Source organism: Elephas maximus, chromosome 24 (assembly GCF_024166365.1).
Source record: "Elephas maximus indicus isolate mEleMax1 chromosome 24, mEleMax1 primary haplotype, whole genome shotgun sequence".
Lineage (NCBI taxonomy): Eukaryota > Metazoa > Chordata > Mammalia > Proboscidea > Elephantidae > Elephas > Elephas maximus.
The window spans coordinates 6912100-6929089 of NC_064842.1; the positions used below are offsets into that span (position 1 = coordinate 6912100).

General features: G+C 41.9%; 1 protein-coding gene and 1 pseudogene across 16 annotated transcripts in view; one reads left to right on the forward strand and one right to left on the reverse strand.

The window, feature by feature from the left end:
- Nucleotides 1–16990, forward strand: part of SPATA17 (spermatogenesis associated 17) — a 360593-nt gene that overhangs the window by 130356 nt on the left and 213247 nt on the right. The window lies entirely within an intron of this gene.
- On the reverse strand, nt 1917–2939 carry LOC126066801 (malate dehydrogenase, cytoplasmic-like; annotated as a pseudogene).

Below are 16990 nucleotides of genomic sequence, written 5' to 3' on the forward strand. Positions count from 1 at the left end.
GTTTTGTTTTCTTTCAGTATACGTAGATGGGCTACTAGATTGCGCTGTCTTGATTGTTGTAGCCCTTGAATCACTTATGTCCTATTACCAGCTGGTTTGGGCTGTTACCAGATATATAAGCCTATAAGTCCATTCACTATTCTTGAGTAGAATCTGATTTTGGTTCACCAAACATGTGGTGTAGACTGTCACCTATCCACCTAGAGGAGTGGTGGTGATAGTTGTGTGCACCAGATTCTATTAGCAGCAGGGGGTCACACTCCGGGGGGACAGGATGCTGATAGAGTTCCCCCAAGTGCCACTGAGGTAGGTGTGTCTCTATTCCTAAAGCACCTTGGTGGGTGGGCTCTTCAGCTGTACCTTAGGCACCCAATGCATGTACCTCTACAGATTGGTAGGTGTCACCATCCTCAGACCCCTAAGGCAGAAGGCTAGGTGGTCTGGGGGGAGCTTCAGCCCTCAGTTCCCCGTTGTGGGTCAGTGAGTGCTCTGTTTAATACGCAGAGATATCAGACCTGGGAAACTTGTCTTTCCAGTAATCCGCTAAAACAATTACAGTCAGATCCCTATCAGAATTGCCTTTGCATTATAATAGCCACCTTGTTCCCCGTAGGGATGAAAGCCCAAGATTGTGGATCTCATATACTTGGCTGGAGCTGGTTCTGTATTTTTAGTCCACTTTCGGGAAGTCAGGGAAGAATTTTTGGTCCCTGGGTTTTTTGTAGCTGCTTCTCTCAGGCCAGGAGAATGGGTTAGGAAAAGACCAAAGGGGGGAAAAAAAAAAAAAAACACAGAGCACTTTACTCTCTGGCTCAGGAAATTCCAATGTTAATGAAGCTGCCTGGGAAGGGGAGGGGAGGGATCAGCTAGACAGGAGAGAGTAGTAGCACCCTGGAATATAGACAGAGTTACTTATCTTGCTTGGCGATGAGTTTTATCTGAGATTCCCGAGGGGTGTGTAGCCTGTGTGCATTGGCTGCGTCGAGATTGTCTCCGAGGGTCAGGCCCACGTCCTGTGCATGTGCTGTCTCAGAAGCCGTGGTCAGTTCCTCCGCTCCCAGTCCAAAGCCCAGCGCCAAGGTTCCCCGGCTGGGATGCTGCACTCCAGGCTCCAAAACCAGTTGCTGCCTCCTGGTGACTTCTCCTCTTGTCAGCCGCATCGCTGCGCTGCCTGTGTACACTGGCTGGGCTTCCCCAGAGGTCACTTCTGGGGGCTAGGGCTGCGTCCCGTGTTTGCACCATCTCAGGATGCCATGCTCAGCTCCCCTGCGCCCAGTCCAAAGCCCGGCGCCAAGGTTTTCTGACTGGGACGCTGGCTCCAGGCTCCGAAAACAGTCATTGCTTCCCCGTGGTTGCTCGTTCTCAGTCTCTGTCACTCAGGTCAACTCTTTAGATCTGTGTTTGATGGTCAGGGTTCGTAGATTGTCATGTATGTGATCGATTCATTGTTTTTCCGAGTCTGTTGCAAGAGGGATCTGAGGTAGCTTCTTCCTAGTCAGCCATCTTGGCCCCGCCTCAGTGTAATTTTTCATAAGTGTGAGTTTATTGCTGTCACTTTGTAGTGCTTTTGTGTGTGTGTGTTTGTGTGCATGTGTGTGTGGTGCTGACATTTTCTTTGTTCCTCTTACTCTTCTGTGCTGAATTCCTTATTTGTGGATTTTCTTTTCATTTATTTTGTTTTTGTAGATTTTGTTTTTACTGAGACTTTGTTTTTCTTCTTTATTTTTTTTCCTTTGAATATATATTTTTATTTAGAATGCAGCACTAACACCATGATGACAAACCGTCACAAATTTGTGCCAAGAAGCACATAACCCTTAAAATGTGTTGTTTTTCACACATAATTTAAGTATATAGCATTATTATTATTTGTTACTAGAGTCAAAGACGACATTTAGATTCCTCAGCTTTTGGGTGTTTAATAACATCAAAATGATTGTCTAGTCAGGCGGAGGAAAGATATTCAAAAGCATTTTCTTTTTCTTCTGTTAGTTCCTTTGCAGTAAGATCCATCTTCTCACGTGAGAAATCATTAATAGTGAGACTCTCAACAATCTTCCAGGTCTTATTCTCGATGACAACCTGGAATGAGTAGAGCAGATCATCGGGAACACCATAGGGGTTGCCATCAGAGATTACACCCATGGACACAAACTCTCCCTCTGGGGTTCCAAACCAGATGTCTCTGATGTGGTTGCCAATGGCTTTCACGGCAGACATTGCGCTGGACAGTTTTTGTGCCTTGATGACAGCAGCGCCACACTGCTGCACGGTTGTGATGAATTCTCCCTTGAGCCAGCTGTCATCTTTCACAGCTTCGTACACACCAACTTCCTTTCCTTGAAATTTCACCTTGGCATGGCTGACATCTGTATACTGAGTTGAGGAATGGTTTCCCCAGATGATGACATTCTTTACGTCTTTAGCAGTCACACCAAGTTTAAGCACAATTTGGCCTATAGCTCGGTTATGATCCAAACGAGTCAAGCAACTGAAGTTCTCCTTGGGGATGGATGGAGCTGACTTTATGGGAGTCAGGCAGTTAGTATTGGCTGGGTTCCCCACGATGATGACCTTAACTGACTTCTTGGCATATTTGGGATTTGAAGATTTTCACATTGGCCTTTAGTAAGTCCTTCCTCTCCATGCCCTCCCTTCTTGGCATGGAACCCATGAGAATGGCCACATCCAGGTCTTTGAAGGCAACCTCTTCCTTATCTGTTGCAATGATATCTGTTAGGAGGGGAAGTGCACAGTCCTGCAGTTCCATTAAGACACCTTCCAGGACACCCATCATGGGAGTGATATCCAACAGCAGGAGAATCAGGGGCTGGTCTTTACCAAAGATAGAGCCATTTCCAATACTGTACAGCAGTGAATATGCAATTTGATCAGCTGCTCCAGTCACAAGGACTCTGATTGGTTCAGACATGATCGGGAACTGCCTTTCTTCTTTATTTTGATGAGTAGGTTTGTTAACTTTCTTTGTGGTTAGCTTGGAATTTACCCTTATCTTCCTCGGTTTGAAACAATGTATTATTACTTGGCATCACCTTGTTTTCCTCTGCATTAGAAACTTCTACACCTACACCGCTTATCGTCTCTTTTACTGTTCTGATGTTGTTGTCATTTAAAGATTAACCTCTCTGGTTCCCTGTTGTAATTCTTTTGGTTTTGGATAGTCCTTGAGAGTTCATATCCTGGGTTGGCATCTGGGTGGTATGATTTTGTGTCCTAGATTCTGGCTGTGGTGTGATATTGTTAGTTCTCAAACCAAAGGACTTGCTTTAATAATTCTTGTACGTTTGGTTTGGTTTTTACATATTCCCTTAATTTCCGTTTATTTAGAAATGTCGTAATTTCGCCATCATATTTGAGTGAGAGTCTTGCAGGATGTGTTATTCTCAGCTGGTGGTTTTTTTCTTTCAAGGTTTTATATGTGTCATACCATTGCCTTCTTGCCTGTAGGGTTTCTGCTGAATAATCAGAGCTTAGTCTTATTATTTCCTGTGTGTATGTGACCTTTGATTTTTCTCGAGCTCCTCTCAGGATTCTTTCTTTGTCCTTGGTTTTAGTGAGTGTGATTATGATATGCCTTTCGACGGCACTGGGTGTTTCTGGGTTGGTTATTTTCTTTTGGGGTCTATGCTATTTGGGGTTCATTGAGCTTCTTGGATGGTCAGCTTTTCATCTGTCATGATATTAGAGAAGTTTTCTGTCAGCGATTTTTCAGTGATCCTCTCTGTGTTTTCCGTTTTCTCCCTCTGTTCTGGAACTCCAATCACTCACAAATTTTTGCTTTTGATTTTATTCAACATAGTTCTCAGGGTTTCTTCATTTTTCTTTGTACTTTTTTTCTGATTTTTCCTCAAACAAAGTTGTATCCAAGTGTTTGTCTTTAATTTCACTAATCCTGTCTTCCACTGTTTCAAACCTGCTTCTCAGCCCTTCTGTGACACTGTCCATTTCTGAAATCTTGTTTATCTTTTGGATTTCTAATTGTTGTTTTTGTATGATTTCTAGTTGTGAATTTATTTAGGCATTTTTGTCCTGTATTACTTTCCTGAATTCTTACATTTTTTTATCTGTATTTTTCCATGAATTTGTCTTTTCCATGAATTTATCTATTTTTTTTTCTCATTTTTGTCTTCTTTTTGCTTCAACTTTTGGATGACTCTGAATTTTAGAGATTTGAATTCCCTGTCAGGTAGTTCTAGTGCCTTTTCTTCTACTAGAAAGTCATCTGGCATTTTATTTTGGATGCTTACCAGAACCATCCTGTCCTTTTTTTTTTAGTATACTTTGATATTGTCTGCTGTCTTTGGGACATTCTGTTGTTAATTGCTTTGTTTATTGATTGTAGGTTTGTTTGTTTCGTCCTGTTTTTTTGTTTTATTTGGTTATGTCTGAGCAGGTGAGCTGTGCATTCTTTGTCGTTTGCTCATCTGTGGACGTGATACTTTCCACCTCCTTGTGCACTGGAAAAAGCCAGTTGCTCAGCTATGGTGCCACAGGGCAGGTCCAGCTGAAAGGGAGGGGCTGGGATGGGTTGTTTGTGGCACATACTAGAGCCAACAGGACAGGCCAGGAATCAGTCCAAGGCAAGGTTCAGTAGGTTATGCCTGTCCTGCTCGAGGGTGTGGTGTTCATCACAGGGTGCAGGTAGGCAGGAAGGTGGGGGGAGGGTGTGATGTGTGGAGCTGAATGGGTATGGAAAATAGGAGAGAAAGGAGAGAGAAACAAGAGCCAAAAACAAACAAAAAACAAAGAAGAGTTCTAAGGGACCTTGCCACTGGATTAGAGAGACAAGAAACCGAGAAATGGAGAAAAACAAAAAGGAAAAGCAAATTAAAAAGAAAAAAATAGTAAAGTAAATAAAACTTAGGCGAAAGAAAAAAGAAAACCCCCAGGGATCCCACCAGTGCAGCTGCAAAGACTGGGGAAGTGGCTCCCAGGCTGGGCCATACAGCCTGGCTAGAAGGGGTGGAGATGTCACACAGTGCCAGTTATTCAGGAGACAGGAAAAGAAGGTGAGTATAGAGAGATAAGAAACTTAAATAGGAAGAAAGACAAAAAGGAAAAAACAGAGAAAAGAAATGCCCCCAGGGATCCTACCGATGTGGCTGGGCAGACCGAGGAAGTGGCTCCCAAGCCAGGCAGTGCAGCCTGGCTAGAAGGGGCCCCTAAGCCTTGGAAAGAAAAAGAAAGCAAACAAAAAACAAACCAAACAAAGAAATAGGGCCTAGGAATCCCACCAACGTGGCAGTGCGGACTGGGGAAGCAGTTCCCCACTTGAGTGGTGCCTCACAGCCTTTCAAGAAGAAGTAAAGCTGGCACATGGAGCCAGATGTTCAAGAGAAAGGAGGGAGAGTTGGTGAGAGGCAGGGAAGAAACCAAAAAAAGTGGAAAACAGCAACATCAGCAAGATACAAATGGCACTGATGGAGCTGACCAGTGTGGGCAGGGTGAATCCAAGTGGCACGGGGCCAAAGGCGGTGCTTCCTGGCCAAGAGACTGAGGCTACAGGGAAGCAGTGGAGGCCAAGCAGAGAGATGAAGGGTAGGGGGTGGGAAAGTCTCCTGCTGGGAGCTCTGTGAAGCTGCTTTCCTATACTCACTGTCTGTCAATCTCTGATGTGGGTGGGGTGAATCCAAGTGGCACAGACTCTATACTTCCTGGCCAGCTGAGTGGCCACAGCCAGCTAGAAAGCTGCCGAGGCTGAGCTGGTGGGGGGTGGGGGGAGGTGCTAAATGGGGGGCAGGGAAGCATCTATGGTCGGTTACCAGATGTTCTGTCTCTTGCTGGGAGCTCCATGCAGCTCCCTTTTCTGTACCCCCTGTCTGGCGATCTCTGACAGGAGTCCAAGGTGGTGAATCCATGCTGCATTAGCTGATAGGGTACCTCTGCACATATCTCTCCCCCTCCTCTGTTCTCTGTCAGTTTCTTATTCCATTTGGTACTTGGCTGAGTTCTTCATCGCTTCATTTGATGCTTAGGATTCCAGGATTGACATCTGTCTCTGTTTTACTTAGTTTTTTGGGTCTTTGCTGTGGAGAAATGGCATGGTGCTTCTGTCTATAGCACCATGTTGGCTCTGCCTCTGGAAGTAATCTTGTAAAATGCAAACTATTATTATTTTCAAATTCAGAAGGAAAAAGTTTATGTAACAGAGGGTTTATGGGAAGGAGTAGGTCATAAAAAATAGATTTCACTCTTTTTCTTCTCTTTTTCTTACACCATGCAGGCTCCATTTGTATGTATAATAAGCTAGCTTGGAATATGTGGAGGCTGTGCATTAGAGAAGTCACAGTAGGGAATTTTAAAATCACCGAACAATTGGGTATGTATTTCCACTACTCTAATGAAAATAACTGTTGTTTAGGTCCCCAGGAATATTGTAATTGCAAATCCAAGGGACCACTCTGAGAATTGCACACTGTTCATCACCTATACTCTTGAAAGGCCAAACCTCTTTCGGCCTTTGTGACACCATGGTCAGCTTTTTCTCTTACTCTTTGGTCTTTTCTTCTCACTTAGTCTTCTTCAATAACTCCTGTACCTTGTGTTTATTCAGATGTCATATGGAGCTACTTGTAGTTCTTTAATATTAAAGGTAGTTAAAGTTTCTGTTACTTCGCACGGTTGGAGTGATACCAGTTACCACCGCTGGAGGGGTCCCACTATGTGGAAGATGGCACGAGACTGTCCATATCCAGGAGCAGCAGCCCCAGAGTGTTAACCCATTCCATACCTAGCAGGTGTCAAGGTCACCAGAGATGACCCAACTCATAGGCATTGGGTAGAGCAGCATTTACTCAAAAAAGAGAAGCAGAGTAAGTCAGCTTCAACTGTGGGTGTTGGTGCCCCATGGTCAGCAGGTCACACTCTGCAGCCAAGGCTGGATGGTGGACTGCACACACCCCTCTCCTGCTGCAGACAAAGGACCCTGTCCCCTCCCCACCAGGAGCAGATACAGAAGTAGGCATGGTCAGGTGCCACATGACTCACACACATAAGTAGAACAAAGAAGTACACATGGGGTTCACAACAGGGAGCGATCACCAAACAAGATAAGGTGCCCAGTACAGACTGCTATTTTCGTGTAAGAAGATAGTCCAGGCCTGGGGCCCTGAATGGGCATCTCAGAGGAGGGCTTCTTCACCAACATGCGTACTTTGTTTCTTTTGCTGGGAACGCCTTTTCGCCATCTTGCAGACACCAGACAAACCACTTCTCTTCCTTTGTGACACTACCTTTAACATCAGGCATCCTAACCTCATAGATACGGGCTATCTGAAGTATAGGCATGTACCCATATCAACACTTATTACAGTGTGTTGTAATTATTCATAAACTTATCAAGGCAGTGCCTCTCAGAATATTTATATTCCAATAAGAAAGACCTGTAGGGAAGGTGTGCTTGGCTGGGCTGTATCCTGGAGTGGGAGAGTAGCTCTCAGCTTATGCCAACGGTATGGAAGTTAATGAGTTGATTAGAGAGTTGGCTCTTGAGTGGGCCATCATCAAGCCAGAATGTAATCCTAACACTGGTTTGCTGACAAACCAGTCAGGGGCTAATTAAGAAATGCAGCAGAGTAAAACTTGTCACCAAATCCAGTAAATGAAGGTGGTATCAGACAGAAAAGCAGGAATCAAAGCCAAATCTGGAGCAGCTGCCAGGGGAACAGATAGAGAAGGAGAAAAATTAAGCCAAATGGTGATGTGCGGGAGTAGCGAAAGAAGGGGGCCTAGGGAAACCGCCTAGGGAAGAAAACAAGCAACTTTAGTCTAGCTCTAAAGGATAAATCAGGTAGTGACTTGACATTTGCAGGTAAAGAGAGAATTGTTTAGTGGGAGATACCCCAGACAGCCTTTTAAATAGACCCTTTTCTCAGAAACTCTTTTAAGACGCAATGTAGTTAAATGGGGAATCATGACCTGAAAAGCAGAACTCTTTCAGCCTCCAGATTTTCTGAATAATCATAATATTTCTATGATGTTTCAGAAGACTGGAGCCAGGTCTTACTTCCTCTTTCTTGTCTCACTGTCAATGAATGATGATTTCTGCCACAAGAACAGAACCTGCTTCTGCGAAGGTCACTTGTCACCTCCTAATAACCATTCCAGTGTGCATCCTGCCTCCTCGTGCTGTTGCATCCCTCTGCAGCGCCTGACATCGCTGACCTCCTTCATGAAACCATCTTCTCCCTTGCATCTGCCTTTCCTCCCTCGCTGTTTGCTCTTATCGGTGTCCTTCATGGCCTTCTCTTCTTTCACATATTTCCTAAATATATAAACTCCTAAGAATTTCGCCTTGGTCCTTCTCTCCATCTACACTTTCTCTCTTAGTGACCCCATCCAATTTCACACCTCCAGCTATTTTTATTTAGAAAATAGTCCACTTACTAGCTTATGACCTTTGTTCTGAGTTCCAGACCACTTTTGCAACTATACACTGCACCTCTCAGCCTGAAAGTTCTGTGGGCAGCTCAATCCTAATAACTCCAAAACAAATACTAGTATTTCTACATAACTGCTCCTTTTTCTCCCTTTATTCTGGGTTCCAAACCCAGAATGCTCCCTGTTCTTTTTTTTTTTTTTTCTCACTACTCTTTCTCCTTACTTCTGAATAAGCAATCTTTCTACCTCTGCTATAGACCTCTGGTCTTATGCCACTTTTTCAGATAAACATGGATTGATTGTCTGCTCTGAGGCAGGTACTGAGCTAGACACAGATTTTAATTCAGTTGGTCTGGTGTGAGGCTTGGATTTTAGTATTTTTCAAGTGACTTCAACTGACTCTAAGCTGCAGCCAGAGTTGAGAGCCACCAACTTAAGTATACAGAGGTCAGGAAATGGGCATAGCCCTTGCCCAGATGGAGCTTACATTCCAGTTGAGGAGACAGACATTAGAAAACACTCGTATATGTATATAGTTAAAAATTATAAATGTCACGAAGGAAATGAACAGGGTTCTATGAGAAAGAACATAATAAAACAATTTAATTCAAAAGACCTTTCTGAAGAAGTGACATTTAAGGTGATATCTTAAGGATCATGTGATCTGGCCAGGGACATACGGAGGGAGAGCTTTTCTGGTGAGCCTCAGTCCTGAAAGACCCTGGCACGTTTTGAAGAAATAGAGAAAGCCAATGTGGCTGGTGGGTGGTGAGTAATGGGAGAGTAGCTCAAAATGAGGTTGGAACTATAAAAAACGGCCTTGTTAAGAATTTGTTAAGTTTCTTCGTACAATGAAAACCCAATGACAGGTCTTGGGTAAAGAACTAACACAATTGTTTTACTACTAATTATTACCCTGGCTGCCCTGTGGGAAGAGTATCAGAGGTGGGTCTAAAATGAAGCCGATGAACAGAGACCAATATAAGTTTGAAGCACTTTGGTGACGATATTACGGTTGCTGGACATGGGTGGTGGCCAAGGATATGCATAGAATTCTATGGATTCGAGATATATCTTGGCGGTAGATTTAATAGAACTTGCCAGTAGTTGAATATAAGGGAAGGAGGGAAGGTCCCAAAGATGATTATCAGGATTTTGGCTTAAGCAAAATCCTATTCCTTTGTTCCTTGGTAGCATTTACTTTGCTGAGGAAAACTGAAGAGGAAAATCAAGAATTCAGTTCAACATATTAAGTTTTAGATGCTTGTGACACAGCCGTAAAATTGTTAGATATGCAGTTAGATACAAGTCTAAGGTTTCAACTAGAAACATGAACTGGAGATATACATTTTGTTATCACCAACATCTAGGTTGTAGAAAACCACATGCATGATTGAGATTATCTAAGGAATGGATTGTAGAGTGAGAAAAAAAAGAAGGCTCAGAACCAGACATGCGATATCCCAATATCAGTAGTTATATGGAGGATGACTAAAAATAGATTGAGAAGTAGTACCCAGAGGACATAAAATACAGAAGAGACTGTGGTATCATGGAAGCCAAAGGAAGAGGTTGTTTCAAGGAGTGAAAACAGGAAAATGATGCTGAGAGAATGAAGATGAGAACTGAGGAATGTCTACTGGATTTGGCAATATGGGAGTAATTGGCTATCTTAGCAGGAACATTTTTGGGAATTGTGTGGCAGGAAAACAGATTAAAATGTTAGAAGTGTTCAGGAAGTGAAAAAACAGAGATAGAAAATGGAGACAACTCTTTCAAGAAATTTGGTTAGGAAGGGGATGCAGAGATATAAAGTCATCCCTGGTGAAAGATATAAGAAGGGATTCTGAAAAGGAGACATATTCATGCATCCTTGATTATAGTCAAGAGTGATTAAGTACAAAGAGAGATCCCAAAGATACATAATACAGAGGGGAGAAAAGATGGAGTGAAGTCCTTAAGAAGGCAAATGGATGGACCCAGAGCATAGGTGGAGAAATGTCCTTGTGTAGGGGAAGGAGAAAGAAGATGGGTAACAATGCCAATAAGTTTGAAGATTTGATATTGGAAGATGGGAGAGGGTCCTTATTTGTTCTGTTCTTTTTTTCTTAATAAATTATGAGTCAAATCTATTAGCTAAAAAAGTCAGGCAGGAGAGAGAGAGAGATTTGAGGTAGAAGGAATGTGTAAAAGTTGTAGAGTATGGGCAAGATAGTTTATTAGAAAAACACAGTAATATTGCTTATCTGTATTGAGTTTTTTTTTTTTTTTTTGTATTGAGTGCCCATTTAAAGCTGTTGATAATGACTAGAGATAGCAATCTGCCTGATACTATGATTTTTTTCTCGAACAATTATCAAATGTCTGAACACAGACATGGACAAATATGATATCTTGGTTTTTCCAAAGTTGATTTTTTATGTGTGGTTGATGCAGAAAAAGAAAGTGTCAAGAGAGTTGAGTGTATTGTCAAGATAGTAATTATAATATTTGGCCAGAATCCAGGTTGGACAGAGATGGAGGTGAGGTCAAGAGGTTAAGACTGATGTATAGTGAGGAGGTGCTGTGCTCAGTGGCTTGGAGGTCTTAAAGAGGTCAGCAACTTAAACCCTGCAGCAATGGATTAATTCTCTGGAAGAACAGTAGGCTGTTTTGGAGAGAAAGGATTAGCGATTCCAAGCTGGTACAGTTTCTAGTGATGACACAGTCACAGGGCCATCCCTTTCTAAGTGTGGTCTGTAGACCAGAAGCCTTGGCATCACCTAGGAGTTTTTTTAGAAACACAGCATCCTTGGCCCCGTCTCAGAACTACTGAATCAGAATCTGCTTTTTAACAAGATTCCCAGGTAATCTGTAGGCCCATTAAAGTTTGCAAAGTGTGGGATTAAGCTGTGATAATGGGAGTAAGTCTCTGAGTTAAAGATGAGGAAAATTTATTTAAAAGAGGAGGTCAAGGATCCAAGAAGCCAGAGTATTGGCTGGTTCATCCACACCGAGGTAGCCTAAAGTGATAGGGAACTGGAGGGGGAGGATGCATGTGCTGAGTGCTAAAGCTTCAAGAAATGATGGGAAATTACTAGGCTGTCACTGGATGAGGACTACCAGATGGGATAAAGGTGATGTAGTTGAATGGTTTGTGTTTCAAGGAAGAATGAATATTTACAAGAGGTAGGTGAAGAAATGTTCTGAAGGCAGCAATGGGGAGTAAGGAGGACAGCTACCCATCTTGAGAGAAGTAATAACTTCTATTAGATTAGGTTTCTGGGGAAGGAGAGAGCTGGAGAGAGGGAGCAGACAGCCAGGTGTCACATTAGGAAAGAATGTGACGGAAGAGTTCAGAGAAGAATGTAAACTCCGTTAGGGCAGGAAAATATCTGTTCTGTTCTTGTAACTTTAGCAGAACATGCTGCGTGACAGATAGTAGGGGCTAGATAGTGAATGAATGAGTACACATTTGAAAGGAAGTTAAAGATTTCAACGATCTGGCTAATGATGAAATGGGAGTTCCATAGTTTGCTAACAAGATGGCAGGGGTTTTGAAGAAGGAGAGGTCTCAGAGGTTGTTAACTAGGATTTTTCAGCAGTGTGGGTATGAGAATTCAGGAGATAAGGAATGCTTAGCGAGGTGTGGGCTTCTGGTAATGACTGTTCCAAACCAGAATGTGAGGAATGACGACTTGAAAAAAATTTTTTTTTTTTTTAAGACAGTGCACACTCAGTTCAAATGATATGGCCCCACAGGCATTATAAAGTAGTGGGAAGAGTTCCCCAGAAGCTGCTTCTGCAGGCGCTGGGCAGTGGCCTGGAATGCTTCAGACTTCTGCCAAGAGATTCCCAATCGATGAGGAATTAAGTTCAAACCTGCAGCCTTCTAGGATTTGGCCCCAGTCTATCTTTACAAGCTCATCTCTGACTATACCCTGGTGCTTGTACTTCATGTTCCCAATAGCACCCTATGTTTCCCCCCTGCCATGTCTTTATTTTTACTCTTTCCTTGGTTTGAATTCTTCTCTGCCTTTTTTCTATTACGAAAGTTCTAACCATGTTTAGAATAAGTTCAGATACCTTCTGTACAGAGCCTTCTAATGCACGTATACCTTTACCACAGCCCTTGGCATGTGCTTTTTTTTTTTTTTTTTAACAATATTTATTAAAGGACACTTACTGCAGGCTGGTCCATGTCATAGTTAATCACAGAACCGTCCCCTACGCCCTACCCTCCACCACTGAGAGTGGCTTAATAATGGGAGTGATCACTTTTTTTTTTATTATTATTATAAGGATTTTTTTTATTAACTTTTATTAAGCTTCAAGTGAACGTTTACAAATCCAATCAGTCTGTCACATATAAGTTTACATACATCTTACTCCGTACTCCCACTTGCTCTCCCCCTATTGAGTCAGCCCTTCCAGTCTCTCCTTTCGTGACAATTTTGCCAGCTTCTCTCTCTCTCTATCCTCCCATCCTCCCTCCAGACAAGAGATGCCAACACAATCTCAAGTGTCCACCTGATATAATTAGCTCACTCTTCATCAGCATCTCTCTCCCACCCACTGACCAGTCCCTTTCATGTCTGATGAGTTGTCTTCGGGGATGGTTCCTGTTCTGTGCAAACAGAAGGTCTGGGGACCATGGCCGCCGGGATTCCTCTAGTCTCAGTCAGACCATTAAGTTTGGTCTTTTTATGAGAATTTGGGGTCTGCATCCCACTGATCTCCTACTCCCTCAGAAGTTCTCTGTTGTGCTCCCTGTCAGGGCAGTCATCGATTGTGGCCGGGCACCAACTAGTTCTTCTGGTCTCAGGATGATGTAGGTCTCTGGTTCATGTGGCCCTTTCTGTCTCTTGGGCTCTTAGTTGTCGTGTGACCTTGGTGTTCTTCATTTTCCTTTGCTCCAGCTGGGTTGAGACCAATTGATGCATCTTAGATGGCCGCTTGTTAGCATTTAAGACCCCAGACGCCACATTTCAAAGTGGGATGCAGAATGTTTTCATAATAGAATTATTTTGCCCATTGACTTAGAAGTCCCCTCAAACCATGGTCCCCAGACCCCCGCCCTTGCTCCGCTGACCTTTGAAGCATTCAGTTTATCCCAGAAACTTCTTTGCTTTTGGTCCAGTCCAATTGAGCTGACCTTCCATGTATTGAGTGTTGTCCTTCCATTCACCTAAAGCAGTTCTTATCTACGGATTAATCAATAAAAAACCCTCTCCCTCCCTCCCTCCCTCCCCCCTTCGTAACCACAAAAGTATGTGTTCTTCTCAGTTTTTACTATTTCTCCAGATCTTATAATAGTGGTCTTATACAATATTTGTCCTTTTGCCTCTGCCTAATTTCGCTCAGCATAATGCCTTCCAGGTTCCTCCATGTTATGAAATGTTTCACAGATTCGTCACTGTTCTTTATCGATGCGTAGTATTCCATTGTGTGAATATACCACAATTTATTTACCCATTCATCCGTTGATGGACACCTTGGTTGCTTCCAGCTTTTTGCTATCGTAAACAGAGCTGCAATAAACATGGGTGTGCATATATCTGTTCGTGTGAAGGCTCTTGTTTCTCTAGGGTATATTCCGAGGAGTGGGATTTCTGGGTTGTATGGTAGTTCTATTTCTAACTGTTTAAGATAACGCCAGATAGATTTCCAAAGTGGTTGTACCATTTTACATTCCCACCAGCAGTGTATAAGAGTTCCAATCTCTCTGCAGCCTCTCCAACATTTATTATTTTGTGTTTTTTGGATTAATGCCAGCCTAGTTGGTGTGAGATGGAATCTCATCGTAGTTTTAATTTGCATTTCTCTAATGGCTAATGATCGAGAGCATTTTCTCATGTATCTGTTGGCTGCCTGAATATCTTCCTTAGTGAAATGTGTGTTCATATCCTTTGCCCACTTCTTGATTGGGTTGTTTGTCTTTTTGTGGTTGAGTTTTGACAGAATCATGTAGATTTTAGAGATCAGGCGCTGGTCTGAGATGTCATAGCTGAAAATTCTTTCCCAGTCTGTAGGTGGTCTTTTTACTCTTTTGGTGAAGTCTTTAGATGAGCATAGGTGTTTGATTTTTAGGAGCTCCCAGTTATCTGGTTTCTCTTCATCATTTTTGGTAATGTTTTGTATTCTGTTTATGCCTTGTATTAGGGCTCCTAGGGTTGTCCCTATTTTTTCTTCCATGATCTTTATCGTTTTAGTCTTTATTTTTAGGTCTTTGATCCACTTGGAGTTAGTTTTTGTGCATGGTGTGAGGTATGGGTCCTGTTTCATTTTTTTGCAAATGAATATCCAGTTATGCCAGCACCATTTGTTAAAAAGACTATCTTTTCCCCAATTAACTGACACTGGTCCTTTGTCAAATATCAGCTGCTCATACGTGGATGGATTTATATCTGGGTTCTCAATTCTGTTCCATTGGTCTATGTGCCTGTTGTTGTACCAGTACCAGGCTGTTTTGACTACTGTGGCTGTATAATAGCTTCTGAAATCAGGTAGAGTGAGGCCTCCCACTTTCTTCTTCTTTTTCAGTAATGCTTTGCTTATCCGGGGCTTCTTTCCCTTCCATATGAAATTGGTGATTTGTTTCCCTATCCCCTTAAAATATGACATTGGAATTTGGATCGGAAGTGCGGTATATGTATAGATGGCTTTTGGTAGAATAGACATTTTTACTATGTTAAGTCTTCCTATCCATGAGCAAGGTATGTTTTTCCACTTAAGTATGTCCTTTTGAATTTCTTGTAGTAGAGCTTTGTAGTTTTCTTTGTATAGGTCTTTTACATCCTTGGTAAGATTTATTCCTAAGTATTTTATCTTCTTGGGGGCTACTGTGAATGGTATTGATTTGGTTATTTCCTCTTCGGTGTTCTTTTTGTTGATGTAGAGGAATCCAAGTGATTTTGTATGTTTATTTTATAACCTGAGACTCTGCCAAACTCTTCTATTAGTTTCAGTAGTTTTCTGGAGGATTCCTTAGGGTTTTCTGTGTATAAGATCATGTCATCTGCAAATAGTGATAACTTTACTTCCTCCTTGCCAATCCGGATACCTTTTATTTCTTTGGCTAGCCTAATTGCCCTGGCTAGGACTTCAAGAACGATGTTGAATAAGAGCGGTGATAAAGGGCATCCTTGTCTGGTTCCCGTTCTCAAGGGAAATGCTTTCAGGTTCTCTCCATTTAGAGTGATATTGGCTGTTGGCTTTGCATAGATGCCCTTTATTATGTTGAGGAATTTTCCTTCAATTCCTATTTTGGTGAGAGTTTTTATCATGAATGGGTGTTGGACTTTGTCAAATGCCTTTTCTGCATCAATTGATAAGATCATGTGGTTTTTGTCTTTTGTTTTATTTATGTGATGGATTACATTAATGGTTTTTCTGATATTAAACCAGCCTTGCATACCTGGTATAAATCCCACTTGATCATGGTGAATTATTTTTTTGATGTGTTGTTGGATTCTATTGGCTAGAATTTTGTTGAGGATTTTTGCATCAATGTTCATGAGGAATATAGGTCTGTAATTTTCTTTTTTTGTAATGTCTTTACCTGGTTTTGGTATCAGGGAGATGGTGGCTTCATAGAATGAGTTGGGTAGTAGTCCGTCATTTTCTATGCTTTGAAATACCTTCAGTAGTTGTGGGGTTAACTCTTCTCTGAAAGTTTGGTAGAACTCTGCAGTGAAGCCGTCCAGGCCAGGGCGTTTTTTGTTGGGAGTTTTTTAATTACCGTTTCAATCTCTTTTTTTGTTATGGGTCTGTTTAGTTGTTCTACTTCTGAATGTGTTAGTTTAGGTAGGTAGTGTTTTTCCAGGAATTCATCCATTTCTTCTAGGTTTGCAAATTTGTTAGAGTACAATTTTTTGTAATAATCTGATATGATTCTTTTAATTTCATTTGGTTCTGTTGTGATGTGGTCCTTCTCGTTTCTTATTCGGGTTATTTGTTTCCTTTCCTGTATTTCTTTAGTCAGTCTAGCCAATGGTTTATCAATTTTGTTAATTTTTTCAAAGAACCAGCTTTTGGCTTTGTTAATTCTTTCAATTGTTTTTCTGTTCTCTAATTCATTTAGTTCAGCTCTAATTTTTATTCTTTGTTTTCTTCTGGTGCCTGATGGATTCTTTTGTTGCTCACTTTCTATTTGTTCAAGTTGTAGGGACAGTTCTCTGATTTTGGCTCTTTCTTCTTTTTGTATGTGTGCATTTATCGATATAAATTGGCCTCTGAGCACTGCTTTTGCTGTGTCCCAGAGGTTTTGATAGGAAGTATTTTCATTCTCATTGCATTCTATGAATTTCCTTATTCCCTCCTTGATGTCTTCTATAACCCAGTCTTTTTTCAGCAGGGTATTGTTCACTTTCCAAGTATTTGATTTCTTTTCCCTAGTTTTTCTGTTATTGATTTCTAGTTTTATTGCCTTGTGGTCTGAGAAGATGCTTTGTAATATTTCGATGTTTTGGACTCTGCAAAGGTTTGTTTTATGACCTAATATGGTTTATTCTAGAGAATGTTCCATGTGCGCTAGAAGAAAAGTATACTTTGCAGCAGTTGGGTGGAGAGTTCTGTGTAAGTCAATGAGGTCAAGTTGGTTGATTGTTGT